This window comes from Natrix helvetica (genome assembly GCF_964273705.1).
Source record: "Natrix helvetica genome assembly, chromosome: 3".
NCBI lineage: Eukaryota > Metazoa > Chordata > Lepidosauria > Squamata > Natricidae > Natrix > Natrix helvetica.
The window spans coordinates 162885045-162907760 of record NC_138549.1 but is presented as its reverse complement, the minus strand read 5'-3'; the positions used below and the strand labels follow the sequence as shown (position 1 = coordinate 162907760).

Here is a 22716-nt window from a genome sequence, read left to right as displayed (position 1 = left end):
AAAAAGGATGATATACTGTAACTATTAACATAAATATAAGCATTTTTGTATAGTATCTTCAGAATGATAGATTTTCCTCATATTTATAGTCTTGACTTCATTAGTTGTGACGAAAACAAAGCAAAGACCGAAGCAAAGATGACAAGATACAATAAATGCGGACATGAAAAATGCCCAGTTACACTCAGATGTTGTGTTTGATCGCACAAAAGAGGGCGCTTGTTGGTCCAAAAAGCAGACCTATGGGAAAACCGCTAGGATGAGGATAACACAATCTTGACTCCCTAGAAATAGTTATTAAACACTAAGAGATTAAATAAGTAAAATGTTAATTTCCATTAGATAGAGATTTGAGCTGATCTGATTCTGAAATCTGTTCTGCATGCAGTTTTAATAAGAAATAGAAATAAATGAACTTAATGGGACAACATCAAATTACATGTCCTTCAGCAACCAATGACAAAATCAATCATACTGAATTTTTGATATTGTAGTTCAAACATAACAGTAGCTTTATTCATATGTATAAGTCCTTGGCCAGGACTGAAGCAAAATTACTGCTGGTGCTGCTGTACTAGCAGCACATATACATGAAGGCTTCATACATATTTAACATAAAATGCAGGTTCTACCCAAGATGTCATAATTAGGAAGGCATATCCAAGGTTGATGGTTGGGTGAATCAAAGTATTAGATAGCAAAAGCTCAAGAACCAAGATGATTCTTTCATCAATATGCAGAAAACAATTAATAGTTGATTTAGATTTATGTCTGATGGACGTGGTGGCTCAATGGCTAAGACGCTGAGCTTGTCAATCAGAAAGGTCGGTGGTTCGAACCCCTAGTGCCGCGTAATGGAGTGAGCTCCCGTTACTTGTCCCAGCTTTTGCCAACCTAGCAATTTGAAAGCAAGAAAAATAAGAACCACTTTGGTAGGAAGGTAACAGCGTTCCGTGCGCCTTCGGCATTTAGTCATGCTGGCCACATGACCACGGAGACATCTTCGGACAACGCTGGCTCTTTGAAACAGAGATGAGCACCACCCCCTGGAGTTGAGAACAACTAGCCCATATGTGTGAGGGGAACCTTTACTTTTTAGATTTATGTCTAACCTACTTAGACAAAGAAAAGTGATATGGAATAAACACACTGCAGAAACCAAAGTTAAGATCAGTAAGAAGGAAAAAAATGATTCCATCACTGGGATGAGAGAAGTGTTCATTTATATGCCACTCACCTCCAGCTGTGCAACCCAGTTCCTAATATGCCACAGACCAGTACCGGTCCGCGGCCCAGGGATTGGGGACTCCAGATGTAGGAGACAACAACAACAATGGAAATGATCTAAAGTTTTACCATCCATAACTAAAAAACCTGAAAGATTGTAGGCTTGGAGCCTGAAACCCTAACCAGCCAACCAAATGAAGGCAAGTAGCAGAAATGGGGAGGGGAAAATCAATAAAACTAGTCAGCTGTAAAACTAGTCAGCTGTAAAAAAAAGTATGATTTTAATATTATTCTTTGCATTTAAAAACAGCGGTAAGTCAAGGAGAAGGAAATCTAACCAACAGATCTTTAGCTGTATAAGTAAAAAGCTCTTTTATGGAAGTCTGAAAGTGAACTAATTCTCATTGAGGAAAGAAAATTATAGAAAAAAGTAAATATTTATCATAACTAAATGGAACAGCCTCCCAGGATTGGAGAATAAAAAAAGGATTGAAAATTTATTACCTTTCAACAAATGGTACCAACACAATATGCAACAACATTAAAGCAGCAAAAAGGGCGAAGGTACCTACCTGATACGCCTCTTCTCATAGTGGGGGAGGAGTATCCAGGATAGGTTGACCTTGTCCTCTCATTGATTGGGTTGAGTCAGATAAGCTCTTTAGGCCACGCCCTGGTCACCAGGTACCACCCAGTTATCAGCGAAGAACCTTATCTGACTCGCTGTGTCATCCACTCCAGACTTTATCTTAGTTTCAACCTTTATTTATTTCTTCAACAGAACAGCTCAACCATCAAACATAACGCTCATGTTACATAACCCTATCAGGGAGGGGCTGGATACTCCTCCCCCACTATGAGAAGAGGCGTATATCAGGTAAGTACCAACGCCCTTTCTCCATAGTGAGGGGAGGAGTATCCAGGATGGGACGTACCAAAGCTTATACGTCCCTAGGGAGGGTTACCCATGTTAAGAGCTAGCACAAACCGTATGCCTGGTGAGGCATCACCTCCGCCCTGTGCACAGCCTGCAACACCCTATGCCCGAATGAAGCCTCTGCAGAGGCAAAGGAGTCCACTTTGTAGTTCCTCATGAATGGTGAGGGGGAAGATCACGTAGCTGCTCTACAGATCTCTGTCAATGAGGCCTGGGTGGCCCAGGCTGTTGAGGTGGCCGTGCTTCATGTGGAATGTGCTGTAATAGAGCTCGGTGTTTGCAGACCCCCTGCTTGGTAGGTGGTAACAATACAGGCTCGTAACCACCTGCCTATGGTGGTGGAGTCACCTTGTTCCCCAGGGATCCCGGCTGGAAAGAGACAAACAGGGCTTCAGACTTCCTGTTCGGCTGGGTTCTTCTGAGGTAAATCCTCAGAGCCCTCCTTACATCTAGGGTGTGCCACTTCCTCTCCAACGGGTGAGAGGGGTCCGGGCAGAAATTGGGCAATATCAATTCCTGCGAGCAATGGAAGCAGGAGCACACCTTAAGGATGAACGAGGAGTCCAACCTTAGTACCACTCTGTCCTGGTGGAACAGGGGGATCCTTCAGGGCCTGTTCACCGAGAGAGATTGGAGATCGGTAAACCAAGGGCTCCAGGGCCAGTGTGGGGCAATCACCACCACCTCCGCCCCCTCCCGCAGGATTTTCTGTATTACCTTGGGAATCAGGGGTAATGGTGGATAGGCATAGAGGAGCTCCTGGGGCCATAGGCATCGGAGATCGTCTACCCCCTCCGCCCCCCATGTCTGATACCTGGAATAAAACCTCGGGAGCTGGGCGTTGAGAGGAGTGGGGAATAGGTCGACTTCCGGGCGTCCGAAGTGCCTTGCCACTTCCTTGAATATCACCGGCTGCAGCCTCCACTCTAAATTGTCCACCTTGGTCCGGCTGAGCCAGTCAGCTCTGATGTTGTCCACCCCCACTATATGTTCCACAGTCAATGACAGAAGGTTCTTTCGGCCCACTGCCCCAGTCGTTTGGCCTCCTTCATGAGGGCCTTCGATCTGGTCCCCCCCCCACCATCTGTTTATATGAGCCTTGGTGGTGATGTTGTCTGTGAGGACTAAGATGTGGTTGCCCCTGACAAGGTGACGAAATTGAAGGAGGGCCCGGCGGACTGCCCTGAGCTCCAGCCAGTTTATGTTGTGAGTGAGTTCCGCCAGGCTTGCGTCCGTTGTTACCGTCACCCTGTCTGGCATTCTGAAGATCTCGCCCTTGGAGATTACCGGTATATGCAGGTAGGCCTCTGTGAGGTCTATGGAGGTGAGAAAATCTCCCTGCCTAATCCCTTCCAGGATGGAATGCATCTTAAACCTCCGATAGCGGATGAAACGGTTCAGGCGTTTCAAGTCAAGAATCGCTCTCCAGCTGCCCGAGGCCTTAGGAATTACAAAGAGAATGGAGTAATACCCCTGGCCTTGCTGCTCTAGAGGCACTGGCTGGATGGCCCTGATGTCCAACAGATGTTGAATGGCCTCCTGCATCAGCAACCTCCGGGTCGGGTTGCTTGAGACAGGGCAGCTCCGAAAAAAACTCGGGGGGTTGGAGAGGAACTTGAGTGAGAGACCATACCGAATGGTGTTCTGGACCCACTTGTCAGAGGAGGTTAAGTCCCAGCGGTCGGTGAAGTACGCCAAGCGCCCCCCAATGGGAAGTGAGCTAGGTCTAGGTCTAGTTCTTGCAGAAGGAGCACCCGCCGTCTCCTCCTCCGCCCCCTCGAAAGGGCCTCTTCGGCTGCCTGCCCCTCTGCTGTCTATCTGGGTATCTCTGCCTGGAAGAAAAACCTCCCTGGTACTGCCTGGGGCCCGAGTACCCAAACTCCGACTCCCTGAAGGAATCCTGACCACGGAAGGAGGACCTGAAATCCTGCCCCCGGGAGTTGGGGCATCTAGGGTATGGCGCCGCCCTGAAGTTGGACTTCTTGTGAATGGTGGGGAGCACCTTCCACTTGTCCTTGTTCTCTACCAGGAATGGGTCAAGGGCTGCTCCAAAGAGGGATTCTCCCGTGAAGGGGGGAGATGCCAGGCGCCATTTGTGGCGTACTTCCGCTTGCCACTGCTTCAGCCAAAGCAGCCTGTGAGATGCCACAGATGAGGTGATCGCCCTGGAGGCAAACCTGGCTGCAGCTAAGGTGGCATCTGAGGAGAATTGGGTGGCGGCCACCATCTTGTTGATGTCTTGGTGAGCCCTGTCATCCGAAATGGGGATTCGCTGCTGCATGTCTTGCAGCCACAGCAGAGAAGAGTGGTTAAAGAAGGAGGAGGCGGTGGTGGCTGCTCTCACTGCTCAGGCCGCTGCTTGATGCGTCCTCTGTAAGGTGAGGTCAGCTTTTTTGTCTTCCGCCTTCAGGGCATCCTCTGGTTCCCCTGGCATGTTAGTAGGCGTATGCAGGGCCATGACAGGCGCGTCAATGGTGGGTTGCGAAAGCACCTGGGCCATGTCCCTGTCCATGTTGAAGAAAGTCTTGTCCATGGAAGTGGACATGGGGCCTGCCATGGGAGAGGCCCATTGCCGCTTGATCATGTCTAGGAAAGACTTGGGTGTGGGCACCGGGTCTGCCTCGATGGCCTGCTCCTCGAAAATGTTTTCTCCTGAAAACCCCTGGGCTTGTACTGTGGCTTCTGTTGGCCTGTTGCCAAGCTTGGCAGATGTCTTGGCCTTGAACAGAAGGGATTTGTACAAAGAGGGCTGGAACAATCTGGAGAAGGTAGGTTTGGGAGGAGGCATGCCTTCGTCCTCAGAGAGTCTATCCTCTCTGATTTCGCCCTCTTCGGAATCCGAATCACTGTCCCCCTGGGAGGAGGCAGGTGATTCTGGAAAATCTTCCTCCTGAGTCTCTAGCCCTTCCAAGACCCTTGGCACGGGGGCTGCCTGGGTCTGCATCTGTGGCTGCTGAAAGGTTGCTGCCATGCACTGCTGGAAGGCCCACATCATCATATCCTGGAAGTTGGGCATCCCTGATGTGGGTGGTATTCCTGCCCCTGTGCCAGCAGGTGTGGACGGGAAGGGCTGTGGCGAGGGTCCTGCTGCTATGGGGCATGGGGGTGATTGCCTTCCTTGTGCAGCCTCCCAGATGCCCAAAGTATCAAAGGGAATCCTCATCTGTGGGGAGGTTCCCCATTTGCAGTCCTGCCAGGAGAAAGAATCACTGGAAATCCTTCCCCAGGTTCCTGGCTAGTGGTAGCCCTCTTGCTGCTGGCCTTGTAGCAAATGCACTCCAAGGCTCGGTGCCTCCGCCTTTCGTATTTGGAGCCAGACTTTGGGGGCTTGCCTCTTTGGCCCCCTTGGAGGAGACGTGCTTTCTTTTTGCCTTGCCTCCTCCTCTTCCCTTAGCAGCCTCTGTAGCAGCCTCTGATCTGGTTAGCTCTGCTCCTCCGGTGGGGCTGCTGGGCTGGAGGCTTGAGCCCTGCCGGCATCCTCTGCTGGGCACTGCCATCTTGGATCACGTGGTTCCAAAATGGCCGCCCGCTCCAAATTCAAAAAGTTCATCTCCCTGAGAACACGTGGAAGCGGCTTGTGCCTTTGGGGCTGCTGCATGGCTTCCGTTGCTGCTGGAGAGCTCTCTCTCTCGCTTCCTCTGCTCTCTTCCGAGCTTTGTGAGCTCCTGTGGGCCACTATTTCTTTCTGGCACTCTCAGGCAGGCACGGGCGCTCCGCTGTGTTTAGAAACACTGTGGTTCACCGCTCGACCCCCTGGGTGGGAGTGGCAAAACACTCCCGCTGAGCCTCTCCGATGTGACTGCCTTCCCGGGGCTTCCAGGGGAGCGTCCACTCGCCTGCAGCCTCAATTAGTGCCCTAGGTCTCTCTTTATGACCTGGGCTGCGCATTGCCCTGAAGCATGCTCTCTCTCTCTTCCCAGCCAGGGAATCAGCCAAGAGCCAGTTATTCACTCAGGGAGGGAGGCAGCGAATGCAATCAAGTAAACAGTGAGTTGAGGGGCTGAGTCGATAACTGGGTGGTACCTGGTGACCAAGGCGTGGCCCAAAGAGCTTATCTGACTCAGCCCAATCAATGTGAGGATAAGGTCAACCCATCCTGGATACTGTGGAGAAACACATCGACTCATTAAAATGATATTAAAGTAGGATTAAAACATCTACGTTTTGAAAAAACACGTCTCAAAACTTTAGATGACAAGATTAAAAAGAATTATTTTGATGAACACGTCATTTTTAAGTAAGAGAAAGGGGATTAAAATATGAAGTCCTTTATACTTAAGATGACAAATTTGAAGTAATAATGAATATCTGAAGAGTGGTACAAAGGTTAAAAAATGAGTATCAGGAAAGGGGCAAGGGCATCAGGAAAATATTCTTCAGAATTGCAAAAATTACAAGAATCAAAACTACAAATAGAGCAAACTGTAGCATTATTTTTACTCACATTATTTGCAGGGAAAGTTGGTATATGCTTAATTGGTGGCCTTGGTCTGGAAGCTCAGCTCTTACTTTTAGATACTTTATTGCTTAATATTACTTTTGATTATAATTTTCACTTCCTTGTTTTTTGACAGGAAGACTTCTCTTTCTACAGCCATCACAAAGCAACACTTCAGACAAAAGGCTCTTAATTTAAAATATAACCTTTTATTTTTTAAAAAAAAATGAGTCTGGGAAAGGAAAAACTTACAATATTTTAGAGACGTGACTAAAGAGACTATTCACTGTCTTCACAAGTGACTGTACCATTATTTGCGTGTCTTGGGAGTCTGAAAGGATGCATCAGAGATAGGTAATTGTTTTCTGGAGCCTTGACAACAGACAGGACTAAGCAAAATGGCCTATATAATAGGACACCAGAGAATACAGCAAGTGAGAGATAGTTAATTTTATCAAAAGGTGGTTAATGTATCTGCTTATGATCTCATTGCAAATTTCAAAACTTGAATACCTTGGGCAGGGACTGCTTAGGAATCCCTTTTGCTTCTAAATAATTACTACATCTCCCCCTCCCCCCCAAATGCAATTGCTTGTTGGACACACGATAAGAATTGTGCCAGGGTATCTGTCACATACCACATACTAATTATATAAGAAGCAGTCAGAGTTGCAAAGGCCTAAAATACTTCCTTTCTTTTTTACGACTCCAATAGGTTGCATGCACACATTAGGTCAGGGGTGTCCAAACTTGGGAACTTTAAGACTTGTGGACTTCAATTCCCAGAATTCCCCAGCCAGGCTGGCTGGGGAATTCTGGGAGTTGAAGTCCACAAGTCTTAAAGTTCCCAAGTTTGGTCACCCCTGCATTAGGTGGACAGGAATCCAGATTGCTAGAAACACACAGCTCAACTCCACTCAAGTCAAAGAAATACAAATTTAACTTCTTCTCCATAGGGGGAAAAAAAAATGCCACCAAATCCTCGGTTTTAGTTTCTATTCAAACTGCTATTTCAGATGGCTTGTAAATGTCTAGTAAGGAAATGCAGACGAACACAAATTTAAAAATAAAGGTTTGTGTTTTGTTCATGGTGAAAGAAGTACAGATTGTGCTCGATTTACAACAGTTGGTTCAGTGACCATTCAAAGTTACAATGGCACTGGAAAAAGAAACTTATGACCATTCTTCATACTTATGACCGTTGCAACACTCCCAAGGTCACATGCTCAACATTCAGATGCCTGGCAACTGACTCATATTGATGACTGTTGCTATGTCCCAGGGTCATGTGATCACCTTTTGTAACTTTGTGACAAGCAAAGTCAATGGGCAAGCCAGATTCATTTAACAGATGTGTTACTAATTTAACAACTGCACAGATTGACTTAACAACTGTGGCAAGCAAGATCGTAAAATGGGGCAAAACTCACTCAAACGAATGTCTCACTTAGTAACAGAAATTTTGGGCTCAATTTGGTCAAGGACTACCTTTATGTGGACACAGTGAAAATTATTTTCCAAAAAAGATGAAGCCACCATGGATTTCACCCCATCCTGTCACAACAAGGTCGAAGAAGATGGGAAGGGCCCTACAATGCAAGATTTGTAGCAAAAGTTCCCAAATATTCGCCTTTCATGGCACTGCTGGTGTCTTAGTGATTTTTTTTTTCATGGTACCACTTACCATGTTCCCAAACGGTGAGTTGTAGTGCCCTGGGGACAATTTTGTTTATTAAATCGTAAAATTTCCCATGGTGTTCTTGTGAGTTTGCTGTGGCACTCTGGGCTGCCACGGCACACAATTAGGAAACTGTGGTTCTACAGCTTTCCAATCCCTCCTTCCAATGAGAAGTTTACCACGTTTACATTGCAAATAATAACACAAAGAAACCAGACTGATTCTTTAAAAGGTGTCTTTCAACAAAAATGGCATAGTGATAGGAAACAGGTGGAAGAGCACACATTGTACCAGTGTCCTGATACTCGGCTAAACCACCTGCACAGATAAGATGCTAATAATTTAGATTATATCCCTCACTAGCAATTCACATTGAGGTACATACATGGCTTTCCTCATTTTATTCTGCCCACCCCTTTGGGATAAATTAGGCTGATAGAATTATTTGTCCATAGCGGCGCCTCCCTCTCCCCCCTTACTCCACAGTCAGGTGGAGTGCTGAACCCAACACTGTCCAGTTTCAGTCCAACAATATAAACATGATTTGGTGTTCTTATTTTGCAAAAAATTGGGTTCACAGAGAGAAGCCATGGAGATTATCTTGATCCACTAGCTTAGTTTTGAGTTCAGTTTTTTTTCAACCCAGAGCATTTCTTTTCTTGTTTTTGAGCGGTGTATCTGAGATGACAGGAACTGGACCACGGGTGTCAAAACTGGTGGCCCGTGGGCCAGATGTGTCACATGCAGGCTATGCCCACCCCAGCCCCGCAAATGGGGAAAACGTCACGAAACGTCATGTGACGGCAATGTGATGCCGTGAGTTTGACACGCATGATCTAGAGTCACTGCTCCAGTCTACAAGCTCTTATCTCTATGTAAATTTGTCAACTGGGAATCCTATTTCCACATCATCCCAAAATGAGTCTTATTCCGTGAAAATCATGAGACATTAGCTTTGCTATTTTTGATGGATGAATCAACATCGCTTAAACTTTTTTTAAAAGTGCACATTAAATTCTACCAGGCAACCATGAGACACAGCTAAAATCCCTCTGTTTAATAGCAGTAAATTCTGGGACAACATAAACCTAGACAATAAAGCCAAAAAAATCCAGCCCTTTCCAACCAGTCCTTAGTGGCTGCTGCTTGAATGGCAACATAAGGGGAGAGAAGATGTAGAGTGTTCGTAGCCAGTTCCAAAAGCGATGTTCTTTTTTTAAAAAATTACTGCCGCTCTCACAGAGAGGGACTTCTCCGGGTGCCGTCCACTAAACAATGCCAGGGGGCGACACCCAGGAGTAGGGTCTTTTCTGTGATGGGCCCAGCCCTTTGGAATGACCTCCCCCTCGACATTAGGATTACCACCGACCTCCGCTCCTTCCGTTCAAAACTCAAGACCCACCTTTTTCAACTATCTGGCCTGGCTCAACCATAATTCCATCGTATTCCTCCTGACAGTCGTTTTAAATCAGTAATTTTAAACTGGGGTGTTTTAATTCCTAATCTCATTATTATTATTTTATGTATTGTAATGGTTGCTACCTCCTCCGTGTAATGTAATATATATATATATGTGCTTTTATTTATTGTACGCCGCCCCGAGTCCCTTGTGGAAAGGGAGCGGCTAACAAATCAAATAAATAAATAAATAAATAAATAAATAAATATTGTTAATTATGCAGAACATCTGTGGGTACCCCATGTTATAGAACAACATAGGCAACAGAGTGGCATTTGTCCTGAGGACCTTACATTTTATAGTTAGGTGGTGGCTGGAGGCAGAAGAAGAGAAAGGATAACCAGTAACAAAATGAAGAGAGAAAGTGAAATAAAAAGGTACTAAGATTAATAGTGAGAAAGCATCACAATCTAAGTATGCTTCTTTTTTACTTAGTGATGAAAAGGTCACTCAAAAGTGTTATGTATCAAACATTCCAACTGAAAATAGGGGTTTTCAAATGGGACTTGTGACACACAAGTGTGTCCTTGAAATGTCATTTTATTCTCAGTTACACTTAAACCCAAATAGTACCAACAGTCAGGAGGTGCTTTTATTACATCCTTCGAGACACAACATTTCTGAGTTAGCACAAGACAGCAAAAAATCTAATATAAAACCGGAGCCACATTTCTTGAAATTATACTATTCAAAGGATCGGAAACTAGGCAAATCAGCATTCATTTAAGTCAGGGGTGTCCAAACTTCCCCAGCATGGCTGGCTGGGGAATTCTGGGAGTTGAAGTCCACAAGTCTTAAAGTTCCCAAGTTTGGACACCCCTGATTTAAGCAAAAGGAATCAGTGAATGTTTAAAGAGCACCTCCTCCTAACTCCCATTCACGCTACAGATTCCAGATCTTTCTTTCCCCTTCCAAGGCTTGGATTCCGCAGGTAATCAGATCTCCTGCCTGTCTGCTCAGATACCTAGGATACAGGGGTGGTATTTAGCCTGTTCGGACTGGTTTGAGAGAACTGGTAGTTCCATTGACCACATGCCCTGGTCTGTCCTAGGTTAGCAAACTTAAGGTATCAAGTCTGAGTAAACAACTTCCAGTGTTGGGGCATTCACAACTTCTGGAGGCAAGTTGTTCCATAGAACAATTAATCAGTGGAACAGCTTGCCTCCAGAAGTTGTGAATGCCCCAACACTGGAAGTCTTTAAGAAGATGTTGGATAGCCATTTGTCTGGAACGGTATAGGGTTTCCTGCCTAGGCAGGGGGTTGGACTAGAAGACCTCCAAGGTCCCTTCCAACTCTGCTATTGTATTGTATTGTATTGCATTGTATTGTATTGCATTGTATTGTATTGTAAACAAACTTGCCAAGAGAATTATTTCCAAGTTTTAAAATAATGCCATCACTCTGTTAAACAAATAATTCCCTCACCCCTGTCAAATGATTCACTAAGGCTGCATTACTATCATTATTAATCTTCTCATCGTTCCTATCACCCATCTCTTCCCACTTATGACTGCAGAACTGCAACTTTGTTGCTTGTATCCTTACGATTTATGATATTGATTGTTTCCTGATTGCTTATTTGTACCCTATGGCTTTCATTAGGTGTTATACCTTATGATTCTTGACGAATGTATCTTGTCTTTTTATGTACACTGAAAGCCAAAGACAAATTCCTTGTGTGTCCAATCATACTTGGCCAATAAAGAATTCTATTCTATTTAACATGGTTTAGAATAATTAAAGAAAACAGAAAGAGTGAAATGACTCGAAGACCTAGACCATTTTTTTAATTTTTTTTGAAATTAAAGGAGTTTTTAATACAGGAAACAGCAAACAAACAGACATCAGAGAAAAGAAACAGGAACTAACTCTGTATCATTATTATGGGAAAAGCTGTTGCATTTATAATAAACATCTGCTGTAAAAAGAAAACAAGTGCAAGCAAGATACTAGGCACACTTTGTGGGCTATGCATATGAAGCTTTTACTTTTGCACCAATCTAAAATTACAGAGATAATTAGGCATCCATCTCATTTTTTCTCTCTCACACAAGCTCTTGTGGAGACTTACTGTGGTTGAGTATTCTTCCTGTAGTTGGTCAATGAGAACCATTAGATCAATTAGTCCACTCATCTTAAAAGTTGTCAAGGTTGAGAAACTAATTCAGACTATAACAATAATGTTGCCCCCTCCCCCCAATCCTACAACAGAGAGTGCAAGATCTGTGTTGCTGTGTATTATAGGTAGAACTGTACCATATATGGGATTAATATATCTTGGGTTGCACCCATCCAAGAAAGGAACTGAGTTACTTGGCATTAAATTCACAGATTTTCTTGATAAACATTTAAACTGAAGAGCGGGGACAGAGAATTAATAGATACAGAACATCTCTGTCCCCAGCAAACTAAAATTCATAGGGTTATAAATGCATGTAACATAGATGTGTGTGTGGGTAAGATTATCACTCCTGCTGTCAAGCAAAACCAAGCATGTAATAGTGATTGTCATACCATGTGCATGAATCACACAAGTGGCAAGAAAATAGGGGCAGTCAGGCATAATACAGGTTATGTAGACAGTAAACACAAGGTCAATCAAAATGGACTCAAATGTCTATATACCAATGCACAGAGCATGAGGAATAAACAGGGAGAATTAGAAATTCAAGTAAAAGAGGGCAGATATGATATTATTGCCATTACAGAAACTTGGTGGGATGAAACTGACAAATGGAACATACAGCTAGAAGGATTTAAATTATTTAAAAGAAATAGACCAAATAAAAGAGGAGGTGGAGTTGCACTATATATAAGAAATAACTATGTCTCTACAGAAATAGAGCACAACAATAATGAGAACTATCTTGAATGCATTTGGGTCAATATTAAAGGTTGTGGGGGAAATGACATTGCCATAGGTCTATACTACAGGCCACCCAACCAAGCAGAGGAAGAAGATGAACTCTTTGCTAGTCAGCTAACTAAGGTATGTAGGAAGCACACCACAATAGTAATGGGAGATTTTAACTACCCTGACATCAACTGGGAAACAAACTCTGCACCAAGTGGAAGATCCAACAGGTTCCTAACAAACCTAGCAGACAACTTTGTTTTCCAAAAAGTAGAGAAGGAAACAAGGGGATCAGCCATACTGGACTTAATTCTCACTAACAGAGAGGAAATGATAGAAGGTGTTGAAGTCATAGGAACCCTGGGGGCAAGTGACCATGCAATATTGGAATTCAACATTATCCAAACACAAGTAGTAGAACAAAGTCAAACTAGAGTCTTGGACTTTAAGAAAGCTAATTTCAATAAACTTAGAGAGAGCTTGGGAAAAATTCCATGGATGAGAATCCTCGAGGGGAAAACAACTCAAGAAGCTTGGGAAATTTTGAAAAATGAGATTAGAAAAGCCCAGTCTAACACAATACCAATGAAGAAGAAAAACAACAGCTCCCAAAAGAAACCAGCATGGCTGCATAAACAACTATCTGACAAACTGAAAGACAAAAAAAGTAAGTATAAAAAGTGGAAGGAGGGGGACATAACTAAGGCAGAATATCAGCAAATAGCCCGAGCCTGTAAAGATGAAGTGAGGAAAGCTAAGGCTCACAATGAAGAAAGGCTTGCCACAAAAGTAAAAATTAACAAAAAAAGCTTCTTCCAACATGTTAAAAACAAGAAAAAAGTTAAGGAAACAATTGGTCCATTGCTAGGAGAAAGTGGCAAGAAGGTGACAAGCAACAGGGAGAAAGCAGAACTATTTAACTCATGTTTTGCATCTGTCTTTACACAAAGGGATAAAACAGTCCAACCTATCAAAAGCAGCACCACAAAATTAGGAACACAAATTGAAATAGGGAAGAAAATGGTAAGTGAGCACCTGTCTACCCTAGATGAGTTCAAATCACCAGGACCGGATGGATTACACCCCAGAGTTCTGAAGGAACTAGCAGACGAGATCTCAGAACCACTGAATTATATCTTTCAGAGATCCTGGAACACCGGGGAACTACCAGAGGACTGGAAAAGAGCTGATGTGGTTCCCATCTTCAAAAAAGGGAAAAAATTAGATCCAGGAAACTACAGACCTATCAGCCTAACCTCAATACCAGGAAAGATTCTGGAAAAAATAATCAAGCAACGAATTTGCGAACACCTAGAAGCAAACAAAGTAATAGCCAAAAGCCAACATGGATTTGTCAAAAACAGATCATGCCAGACTAATCTTATTGCATTCTTTGATAATGTGACAAAATTAGTGGACCAGAGGAATGCCGTTGATATAGTTTACTTGGACTTCAGTAAGGCTTTTGATAAGGTAGACCATAACCTACTACTAGATAAAGTAGAAGAATGTGGGTTAGACAGCATCACCACCAGATGGATTGGTAACTGGCTGACCAACCGCACTCAACGTGTAGTTCTCAATGGAACTGCATCTACATGGAGGGAAGTATGCAGTGGAGTACCCCAAGGCTCTGTTTTAGGCCCAGTACTCTTCAACATCTTCATCAATGATTTGGATGAGGGAATAAATGGGGAACTCATCAAATTTGCAGATGATACCAAGCTGGCAGGAATAGCCAACACTCCAGAAGATAGGCTTAAGATACAGAAGGATCTTGACAAACTTGAACATTGGGCACTATCTAATAAAATGAAATTCAATGGTGAAAAGAGTAAGGTTCTACATTTAGGCAACAAAAACGGAATGCACAGGTACAGTATAGGGGATACCTTACTCAGTAGTAGTAACTGTGAAAGGGATCTTGGAGTCCTAGTGGACAACCATTTAAATATGAGCCAGCAGTGTGCAGCAGCTGCCAAAAAAGCCAACACAGTTCTAGGCTGCATCAACAGAGGGATAGAATCAAGATCACGTGAAGTGTTAATACCACTTTATAATGCCTTGGTAAGGCCACACTTGGAATACTGCATTCAGTTCTGGTCGCCACGATGTAAAAAAGATGTGGAGACTCTAGAAAGAGTGCAGAGAAGAGCAACAAAGATGATTAGGGGACTGGAGACTAAAACATATGAAGAACGGTTGCAGGAACTGGGTATGTTTAGCTTAAGAGAAAGAAGGACTAGGGGAGACATGATAGCATTATTCCAATATCTCAGAGGTTGCCACAAAGAAGAGGGAGTCAAACTATTCTCCAAAGCACCTGAGGGTAGAACAAGAAGCAATGGGTGGAAACTAATCAAGGAGAGAAGCAACTTAGAACTGAGGAGAAATTTCCTGACAGTGAGAACAATTAATCAGTGGAACAGCTTGCCTCCAGAAGTTGTGAATGCCCCAACACTGGAAGTCTTTAAGAAGATGTTGGATAGCTATTTGTCTGAAACGGTATAGGGTTTCCTGCCTAGGCAGGGGGTTGGACTAGAAGACCTCCAAGGTCCCTTCCAACTCTACTATTGTATTGTATTGTATTGTATTGTAATAATTCTTCACCTGGTCTCAGGAGAATCCAGGTTGAAATCTTCCACATATATATCTGCACAAAAAACATCAGCTATATTTAACAATCTAGCATGAGAATGTGCTTCAGCAAAATAACTAAATCCACTTGGACAAAAAAAACCATTCAGAAATGTTTAGCTGGCTTTAAAATGGAATGCAAAACCAGAATTAGCCACCGAAAACTTATCAGGAATCTGTGTCTTATTGCATCTGATGAAACAAACTGCAAATATAAAAAACATATCCTTTTTGATGAAATGTATTAGTCTGAAAAAGCATTACCCGACTCCTGGTTTATGTCCTATGAGTACCTTAGCATAGGAGTTAAGGGGTGTTTTAATTATGCAGCACAGTAAGATCCTATACTAACTAGCACCCAGTTCCTCAAAGATTGTGTTCACACACAACACAGTCATTCCTTGATCAGACTCTGAGATTTAGTCTTTATTATAGGCAGTCCTCGACTTACACCAAAGTCGTAGTTATAACTTCCCTGAAAAAGTGACTTATGACCGTTTTTCACATTTACAATTGTTGCAGCATCCCCATAGTCACGTGATCAAAATTTGGATGCCTGGCAACTTGTTCATACTTTTGACCATTGCAGTGTCCCCAAATCATGTGTTCCCCCTTTGTTACCTTTTAACAATCAAAGTCAATGGAAAAACCAGATTCACTTAACAACTGGGTTTCTGACTTAATGGCTGCGGTGATTCACTGTTGCAAGAAAGATCGCAAAATGGGGCAAAACTCACTTAATTACTGTCCCACTCAGCAACATAAATTTTGGGCTCAATTGTAGTCGTAAGTTTGAGGACCACTTGTGTTATGACATTCCTCTACTAATACAAGGTTTAAAACAAAGCCAAAATACAGTACTTCCAAATCAATTCAGTAGAATTAGCTCGCAATTTAACAGCACCATAATAAACAGCTCTTTTAACACTAAAATAATCAACGAAGCAAAAATGTATTTAAAGCAGCACCCTTGGACAGCACGGAGTGTATACATCCATCCATAGTAATTTAAAACATGTGTTCACTTAGAACTGATGAAAGACTGAATGAGATACTTCACAGTGGAAGTAATGGAGATTTGTTTTCAAAAATTCAGGATTTACTTTAAAGAAGGTATTTTTTAAAAGGTTGGTTTAGACCAAAAGAAAAGAGAACAATCTTATTCTGTGAGTCAGACTTTTCAACTCTGGTTCAAATTTATTTATTTATTAAATTTCTACACCACCCATCCCATTTAAACTCTTAAGTGGTTTACAAACAACACAAAACATGATAAAACACAGTTAAAAACAGGTATTTAAAAACAAGGTTAAAAGTTACAATTTAAAATAACAGAATAATGGAAGGGAACTTAATGTCTTCTAGTACAACCTCCTGCTCAAGCAGAAAACCTTATACAGGTAGTCCTCAACTTATTTGAAACTTATTTAAAAACAAGGTTAAAAGTTACAATTTAAAATAACAGAATAATGGAAGGGAACTTAATGTCTTCTAGTACAACCTCCTGCTCAAGCAGAAAACCTTATACAGGTAGTCCTCAACTTATTTGAAACTTATTTAAAAACAAGGTTAAAAGTTACAATTTAAAATAACAGAATAATGGAAGGGAACTTAATGTCTTCTAGTACAACCTCCTGCTCAAGCAGAAAACCTTATACAGGTAGTCCTCAACTTATTTGAAACTTATTTAAAAACAAGGTTAAAAGTTACAATTTAAAATAACAGAATAATGGAAGGGAACTTAATGTCTTCTAGTACAACCTCCTGCTCAAGCAGAAAACCTTATACAGGTAGTCCTCAACTTATTTGAGCCCAAAATTTATGTTGCTAAGTGAGAAATTAGTTAAGTGAGTTTTGCCCCATCTTATAACTTTTCTTGCCACGTTTGTTAAGTGAATCATTGAAGTTGTTAAATTAGTATCATGGCTGTTAAGTGAATCTGGTTTCCACATTGACTTTGCTTGTCAGAAGGTCGCAAAAGGGAATCATATGACTCTGGGATTGTCAGAAATGTGAGTCACTTGTTAAGCCTCTGAATGTAAATCAGGTGACCATGGGGATGCTGCAATGGTCATAAGTGTGAAAAATGGTCGTAAGTCACTTTTTTCAGCTGTAACATTGCAACATTGAATGGTCACTAAAACTGTTGGAAGTTGAGGACTAATTGTACTATTTCAGGCAAATGGTTCTCCAGTCTCTTCTTAAAAGTGACTATCAATGTTAAAAAAAATCAAGAAAGCTAAAAGTAGAGCAACATGGGGTGGGGGGAAGTTAGGGAATTGCAAGTTATAAGCGGATAGCTTGTTAATTAGTTAGATGCCTTGTGTGAATTTCTCAGCATTTCAGCTTTAACACCAGTTTCATAAAAAAATGTCATCTTGAAAAGCTCAAAGTCCAAGCACAGTTCCTCCAAGTAATCTCAGAGACCAATTGTAGTAAAATCTTATTCATATCTATCACCACTTCCTAAACATCCTTGATTAGGCATTGCTTTTTCCAGCCGAAATTCCAAAAAGTCTACAATTCCAATTCTACTGGAAGAAAACAGCTTCCAATGGCTATTTCTGTTTACTATTATTTCCACAGTGGTGCTGGTCCTTGCAATTATACAGGTAGTCCTCAACTTACAACCACCACTGGGACCAGAACTTATCTTGCTAAGCATTAACCATCCAATTTTTACCACCTTTTTGTCATGGTTGATAAGCAAATCACCGTGGTTAAGTGAATCATGTGGTTGTTAAGCAAATCCAACTTCTCTCATTGACTTTGCTTGTTGGAAATAGGCTGGGAAGGTTCAATTATGTGACCCTGGGATGCTGCAAACATCATAAACACATGTTGATTGCCAAGCACCCAAATTTTAATCACCTGACCAAAAGGATGATGCAATGGTTGTATGTGCAAGAACCAACTGTATTTTTTTTCAACATTGCTATAACTTCAAATGGTCACTAAATGAATGGTCATAAACTAGGACTACCTATAATAGCTATTTCAATAAATCTTAAGAGATAGGATGATTTTTTAATGAGACTGGCAAACTTTAGTAAACTCTAAATCTCAGACCCAAAGTTCTAGTCCTGACTTAGGTACAAAGCCAGCTGGGTGACCTTGACCAGTCACTTTCTCACAGCCCTAAGAAGGAAGCAATGGCTTATCAGGAAGTCTGCAGAGACTCTGCTGCCTTCAGATTTATTTTCATGTTATGAGTTGAATTATATCATTTAAAAATCATCACATAAAGAACCAACTGGTTTGATTGCATGCAACCCATTTACCTTTCAAATGTTACTAAGATGAAATGTCACGATAGATTTTTCTTCGTCTGCAAGTTCTATATCAATTAAACATGGAATTTTCAAAATAAAACTACGTATTCTGTAATTTTTCAAATCCTACTACCTGTCCCTATTGCCTATGTAATTCAAGTATCTATGAATTTTTCCTTCCATACTGACAAGGACAGTTAGGTCTGATAAATTCTGCATTCAGTGATACTGAATGTCTGAAGATGGCAAAATAAAATGTACAAATGTGATAATAAATTTATTTCTATATTGCTTCAGCAAATATATACTCCCTGGATGCCAGCATCTTGCTTTTAAGTTTCTTGAAAGAGAATCATCATCTAACAAGTTTACAAACAAATAAATGATTGGGTCATAGGAAAACTGGAAAAGCAAAGAAACTGACTTGTTAAGCCTATACTTGCATGTATTTACACCTTTTTTGGGTGGGATGTGTATATGGAGGGGAGGAATCTACTGGCCAGCCCACCAATCATGCAACATGATAAACTTAGCAAATATCTCTCCATTCACCCTGCCAACATAAGTTGTAGTTGGGTGTGAAATGCCAAGTTTTCTGTTAAAAAAACAGCTGCAAGCAATTAAAATGTAACCCTCAAATCCATGCATTTTGATCAATTCAAGCCCTTGCAAACTACAGGACAAGTAAACTATAAAAGGGAGGAATTATTCAACTTTCCCAAGTTCAAACTGGTATTTTAGAATACATAAATGTAATCTACAGTCCAAGGGAGAGTGGAAAAGGTGACAAAACTCGGATACACCTGCATCCTTAAAACAGTCTTCACTCTTTTCTGGTGTAATAGTCCAAATGCTGGTTTCCTCAAATTTTATAAAGATTCTTTTCCATCTTCTTGGTGGAATAGATTGCAAAGAGAGTTTCCATAAAAAGGCAAACCAGAGACAAGGGTCATATTTGTAGGCTAAGAGAGATAATTTCTTCTATCCTGATGTAATATATAAGGCATATGTAAGAAAATACAAAATAGATAGGGACCTCTTGGATGGATGGGGGTATACATTGCCCTGAGCTCCTGCAGAAAAAGAGGGATACAAATCTAATTAGATTGTAAATCTTGTTAAATAACGACCATAATTTCTACAGCTATAGGATGCCCTTGGAATTATTATAGACATGGGTTTTTTAGGTGCTACTTATACAAGTGTAGTACAAGCCATGTTGGAACAGCAATTTGCTGGAAGACTTAAAAATGAAAGTGCCTACTAAGTGAGTTATGAAATGCTATTAATTTAGGCCTTCAACATATCTGGCCCAGGAACAGATGCCTTTACTGTTTATTTTACTGTTGTTACCTTTACTGAAGTCTCAGATTTTCTACTACTGCTTGATTTGAAACAAAATAATTCAGATGAAATTCTATCTTTCCCAATAAATTTGGGGGCTTTAATAAATCGAGTAAGTTCCCTGATTACATCTTGCAAAGCTAAACCTTAAAATGAAACCATGCTGTCTTATGTTACCTTAATGACCAAATATTCTTCATATACGTTAAGAATAGCATAAATAATGTTATGAATTGAGAAGAATACACGAGCACAGTGAAGCCAATTCCCCGAGATTTAACCCTATCCAAGAAAAAAACATTTCCTAAATTGCTAGAACAATTCTTTAACCTACTTCCTGATTGAAGATTTAAAGCCAGGCAGCTGAAGTAGCAACCTGCTTCCTTTTAAATGTACTCCAAATGTTTTGGAGTACAACACCCACAAGCTCCATCAAACATGAGCTGAGACCAGAGGTTCAGAATGGAACACAAATCATTTAGAGCCGCGGTTCTCAACCTGTGGATCGCGACTCCTTTGAGGGTCGAATGACCCTTTCATAGGGGTCGCCTAAGACCATCAGAAAATACATATTTTGGAAAAAATACGGAAAACATAAAATAATTTTATGGTTGGGGATCATCACAACATGAGGAAGTGTATTAAAGGGTCGCGGCATTAGGAAGGTTGAGATCCACTGATTTAGAGTCTCTTAGGCTGATTTAACCACAGAAAGGCCAAAGTTTTTTACTGGAACCAGTTTGGGGCCTTCAACTTTGAAAGGGACACAGTGGCTAAGACGCAGAGCTTGTCGACCAGAAAGGTCGGCAGTTTGAATCCCTAGCACCTTGTACCGGAGTGAGCTCCCATTACTTGTCCCAGCTTCTGCCAACCGAGCAATTCGAAAACACGTAAAAATGCAAGTAGAAAAATAGGGGCCACTTTGGTGGGAAGGTAACAGTGTCAGTCATGTCAATGGCTGAACTATCAAGTATTTCTACCCCAAGTGCCATTAGATCTGATAGGTATTACAGGAAACCTCATGAAATATTACTGTTATTATTAACATCCATCCGTCTATAATTCTATTTTGCTGATTCAGCTCTGCTTTTTTATTTTTTAATGCTCTTTCATTCATTATATAATGGTTTCAGGTAATGATGGTTACTATTTTATTGGACTGTTGCAGTGGTGGGTTACGACCGGTACACGATGGTACGGGCGTACCGGTGCCTGCTGGGAGCACCATATACCGTTCTGGTACGGTGCTCTGGAGGACCCGCCCACCCACCCGCCTGCACTCCTTACCGGTATATGAAGTTTTCGGGGCTTCTGCACAGGCGCACGGAGCACACAGCACCTGTGTGACACCCCACCGAGCAGCTGGAGCGTCACGAAGGCGTCACAGGCGGTAAGTACGCATGTGTGCGCTGCGAGCATGTATGTGGTGGGCACCTGGCCCCATTGCACTGTACCGGTTGCAACGGGATCTGGAACCCACCACCGGACTGTTGCATGCTGCCCAGTCACTCTCCATGAGATGGGTGTCCATACATAATATAGGGGGGGGGGAGGATGATGACAAAGAAACAAGCAAAATGATGGGTATGGGGTATGGTTTTCTGAAGGACCACATGCTTCTGGTCTTTCCGGGAGATTGGGTAGAGGGTGTGCTTGAGAGGTGATATTCTGCCAGTTCGGACCGGTTCACCCAAACCAGTAGTGGAAATCGCAGGTGGCCCTGCCCACCCGCCCCGGCTCTATGCCATCCCATTTAGGCACTTTTTTAGCTAAAGCACATGTGCAGAAGGCTGAGTGCATGCACAGATGAGGCGCGTGTGAGTGAAGCAAATGCACACGTGCGCTCACATTTAAGAACTGGTAGGGAAGGTTAAGTGAATACCACCCCTGGTGTGCTTCATGTCCGATCAATTAAGCAGTGCCATATAATGCAGAGTTCCCCAATCTTTCCGGGTTTGTGGATTGGCAGGACGACAAAATGATTTTGGGCAAGCACGCATGCGTGCCATTCACACAAATGGAACAAGGGTACACGTGTTTGGCTGCCGCTCGTGCAAGTGGGGATGCATACGCATGTTCACCCACCATTTTCGCAGCCCAGTTCCAAACAGCTCAAGGCCCAATAATGAGCCACAGCCTGGGGGTTGGGGACCCCTGGTATAGCGGGATTCTGGAACCTGCCTTCTCTATAGTAGCACAAGTCCCTTGGAAGGATATTCTGCTCCTGAGATTGGGTGACTCTCACCTTGATGATGTTCAGGAAGCAATTCAAGATATGGCTCTGAATTCCCAGGCTTTTGATAGGGTGATGATTGGGCCCTTGTTGGACAGTTTCTCTGTTCATTCGCTGTTCATGACTTTTTAAATTTTTCTTACTTTTTCAATTATAAACTGCCTTGAGTCATTTAAAATGTATGATAAAATAAATTAATAAATATGAGGGCAAGGTTCAGATCGACTAAGGAAAATTCTGCAGCCCCCACAGAGATAATACAGTTTGGAAAGTTGACACATCACACTCGCCTCGTGAAAAAATATATTTCATGTTTTCTACTGCTAGCTATTGAAAGAAAAGAGTGCTGTCCCTTAATAAGAACAGATTCTGGGTTGGGTTTTAATGAATTTCTTTTTAAAATAAGGCAAATATAATGGTGGCACTTCATGTAATTTAGTGTTCAATTTTATAAACAAACAACCTTTCATTCCTTCTCCCCATTTTTCAAACTGTTTGGATTGCATCTCACAGAATCCATCTCTTTATAAAAGCTAGTACAACAGCAAAATAAAGCATTTTTATTCACTTCCTGGCACTCCTTGCAAAAATGTGCCCCAGAAATTTGGGAAGTATGGGAAGCTTTATACAATAGCA

At 42.2% G+C, this 22716-nt stretch overlaps 1 protein-coding gene across 4 annotated transcripts in view; it reads right to left on the bottom strand.

Moving 5' to 3' along the window:
* The window catches only part of GNAS (GNAS complex locus), a 241776-nt gene that overhangs the window by 100076 nt on the left and 118984 nt on the right, over positions 1 to 22716 (bottom strand). The window lies entirely within an intron of this gene.